At 33.4% G+C, this 4,033-nt stretch overlaps 1 long non-coding RNA gene across 1 annotated transcript; it reads left to right on the forward strand.

The window, feature by feature from the left end:
- The first annotated feature begins 2,128 nt into the window (after window positions 1–2,128).
- LOC111999749 (uncharacterized) lies at window positions 2,129–4,033 on the forward strand. The gene is made up of 2 exons (XR_002881642.2): window positions 2,129–2,768; window positions 3,150–4,033. It is a non-coding gene; the product is annotated as an uncharacterized LOC111999749 (long non-coding RNA).

A 4,033-nucleotide genomic window follows, 5' to 3' on the forward strand; every position in this document is an offset into this window, starting at 1 on the left:
ATGAAATTGATTCTTGAAGTTTGTGCCAAAACCGACAATGCTAGATGTCTTAGTTTTCTGTGTATTTCTTCTTTTGCTTTCCTTTTATGCAATCATAGCATGTCTTATTTAGAGAATCTGAACTCTTGGTATTTATGCCCTTATGGTCTAGGATTCTCCAATCTCATTATTCCACAATTCAGTTTGATTACTTTCTGATCCTTTTAATCCGTTTGCCCATTAATCAGCATTAGGTTTGAAACTGAACTTATATATTTTTAGCTTACTTCAATCACTTTGAAGCTTCAAAGTTGCTGTAACTTTAGACTCTTTCATAATTCTCTTCATTTGCTATATAGTTATGCAGCAGTTGACATGCATTCGATTCCAACACCTGGTACATATTGGTAATTAGAATTTGAAAATAATGACATCTTTTAGTCATCCTAATTCTTTCATTTTTGTGTTCTTTGTTCATAAATGCACTGATCTAATCAATTTATTGTTTCAAATTTTCAATATATATATATAATATATATATGTATGTATGTATGTATGTATGCATGGGAATTTTGGTTAAAGACAACTTTAGCAAATTATTGGAGAAATATAATATTGATTCAAGCAATCTACAAAAAATGAAGGGATCGTAGTAGACTAGTAGTATAATATGCAACTAGCAGTAACAATATATGGCTCCCTCCTTTGGTCACAAAGTGATACTTGTGTCATTGATAAACTTGGGAGAAATTGAGATGATGTGAAATTCTCTGTTTTTCTACATCAAGTGAATAAAATCGAGTATACTAACAAAAAAAAAAAAATTACTTCCCACTACTATACCTAAAAAATAGATTCAACATTCCTGTCCTGCTTACCCATAGGAAATGATAGTATCAAAATCCCAATATATATAAAATGGGAAGGGTGATATTCTTCTACACCATTTCTCTCTACCTTGTGAATTGGTAGTAGTTGGGTTGGTATGATTATGTCACAGTTTGAATGAGTAGAACGGGCACCTAGACTGGATACACACCCACCCACATGATTGCAGAGGCCCATGCAATCAGTGTTTGTGGGTAATCTTTACACTACATCCTTAATAGAAATAAGTTTATATGGTGGTAAAGGATGCTTAGTGTAAGCTAACATGCTACTAGTAGTACTCTTTGATTCGGTTATTAAACTAAAAGTTACATCCTATGTCTACTATTTTTTCTTGAAGGGTAAAATTCTGAAATTCTCTATGGAGAGTTAACCTATTTATAAAATTGTATAGTTGGAAATGAGAACCTGGCTAGATGTCCATGAGAAACAAATATAATCAGGATTTTGCTAGCTTATTTGTTTGAAGTTGAGATTAAAGTCACTGCCTTACTTGAAAACAGCTAGCTTAAAGTCTTTTTTTTTTCTTTAATCTGGCAACAAATAAGCTAAAAGAATTTTGAGTAGTTACAACATGTTGCTAACCCCAATTTGAACTCTTCCCCCTTAGATTCTCTAAGCACTTTGTGCATGAAAAAGTGACAATTAAATTACAAGACTTTTAAACCATGTGACCGACATTTATTTCTATAAGAAGGGATCGTAATTTGTCAGAAACATGCATAGCTGTTTGGGACTTGGACCTCTGCTTTATCATTGCATGTATCAAAGATAAAAATTAATGCTAGGATATCAATGCTCACAGCTCAACTTGTTCCCGTTGTACACTAAAATTCATTAAATGCATTAATATAACATTGCATACTTTTCTTGGTTTTCTATCAACCTCTTTTTTGTTTTTAAAGATTTTCTTGGTTGAAGTATTTAAAATAGAAAGAATTCCATCCAATATAAGTTTTAATTTTAACCCATTTAAAATGACATTGTGATTTTTAAGACAACTAAAACATTCTCTTTATGACAATGGGAGAAAGAACATAGGTGGAATTATAAGGTATACTAGAGGGACTGTTGAATTGATTTTCCCAACTAATGAAATAATATCACTGCAAATGTGTGAATTAGATTTCTAATCAACACAAGAATTAAAAATAAAAACAATTTTATTATATCACATTTACATAAATGATAGTGTTTTATTGGTTAGAAGAATTAGGAGGGCGACAAAAAGTGAACCTAATAATTTCTCAAAACATAGAACCTAAAGCATTTATCACTCTTATATTAACATAATGGAAAGGAAAAGAGAAGCATATAAACCATCTGCAATTAGATCAACAGTATTCCACGCAGCACAAAGATAATGTACCTAACCTTCCCAACAGCTTTCAATTTTCGCTAAAAAGCTAATGCTTTTCAGCTTTTCTTTTCATGTGAATGAAACTTTCTCCCTCAGCGTAATAATTTGATCTTTTGCCCAAATTAAATAATGTAATACACCACACCTTCAGAAGCATAACCCAATATCTCTCTTTGATTGCTGCATCATCCGCATAATAAATGAGTCCAGTTAATGTGTGCCCTTAGGGCACACATTAAGTTTTCTATGGTCGAATTGGAACATTTCAAAGATAAAGCTGGTAGACTCCAAGAGGAGCTTCAGAAAAAGACTCATGTGGTTGAGGAAGGAAGACAATTACGAGCCCAATTGCAGCAACAGATTGTTTGGAATGACACTGAAATGTCAAAGAACAAACAGCATTTGAAGGAGTATGAGGAAGAGAATAACCTGCTGATGTACAAAATAATTGGTTTAAAATTGAAAAATAATGAATTGATGGTAAATCATGGAGGTAAAAGTGGTGAGGTGGCAGAAGGAAGGGATTGAATAAATTAACCTGGTGAGACTCTATTGCTTTTATTCTTTATTGTTTTTCTTTTAAACTTTATCTTTTATCTCTATAATTGTAAATCATAAGTAGCTGCATTAATTTTGGTGAAGTTTCTTATAATCTTCTGGCACTTCTGGTCTGATTTAGAAGTGGATTATGTACTAGGTTGTCACTACACATAAGTTCCGGATTTGTTTGAATTGGTGAATTTTGCTAATTTGTGATTGCGGTTAGTTCAGCTCAGACCCACAATTGGCTATGCATTCAAATGATTAAATTAATTCTTTTGTAACAGCTTAAGTTTATGGACAACTGGGTAGTTTATCATGGTATATCATAATTCGCTTTCATTGTTTCTAAACTATTATTATCTATTGCCTGGTATTGTAGATCATGGAAACAAAGTTTCAGACACTTCTGAGGCTCCTTGTGACACAGCTGAAGTGAATAACATCTGTTTTAATGGAAGCTTGGAGGATGTGAAAGAAGCCAACTTGATTCAAGCCCCAAGATCTGACTCTCCTACTTCTAGTTTCCTCACTGCATCAAATTCTCCCTCCAATGTAAAATTTGCTACATTTTCTGGCACAAAGCAAGCTGCACCCTGTTCGAGAGATACATGGCTCCGTCAATGCCTTGTGGAAAAAGTTGACGAGCTCGAAGATGAGCTTAGAGGAAAGAAACAAAAAGTAGCAGATGGAAAGGAATTGGCACAAAATTTAGTCTAAAAGATTGATTGGCTTCTCTCAGAAACTTCAGATAATCTACATCTATTGAGAGAGGATATAGAAGACAAGGAATTACTTATGTCCAAATTGGAATGCTTGGAAGATAAAGTTAGTAGAATCCAGCAGGAGCTTTAGAAAAAGAGTCGTGAGGTTGAGGAGGGAAGCAAATTGCAAAACCAATTACTTGAACAGGTTTTGGCTAACACTGAAATGTCAAAGTACAAAGAGAAGTTGGAGGAGTGTGAGAGGTGCTTCATGTGGAAAATATAATTAGTTTAGAAGGGAAAAGTAATGAGTTGCAAGTAAATCATGGAGAAAGGAGTGAGGTATAAACCTGTTAGCTTGGATGAATTTCATTATTAGACATATTGACTTGATTTTGTGACCTATAATGTTATGGCATAGTAATCAACTCCAAATCTGAACTTTTAACTATTCCCCAAGACCCCAGCCATGGTGCTTGCTGCTTAGAAGATCATTATCAAATGATGTAAATTTTGATAGGCAGTGTAATATTTTCAGAATGAAAGTTTGAGCTTTGTGTTA

This window comes from Quercus suber, unplaced genomic scaffold (assembly GCF_002906115.3).
Source record: "Quercus suber isolate HL8 unplaced genomic scaffold, Cork oak 2.0 scaffold_154, whole genome shotgun sequence".
Taxonomy (NCBI): domain Eukaryota; kingdom Viridiplantae; phylum Streptophyta; class Magnoliopsida; order Fagales; family Fagaceae; genus Quercus; species Quercus suber.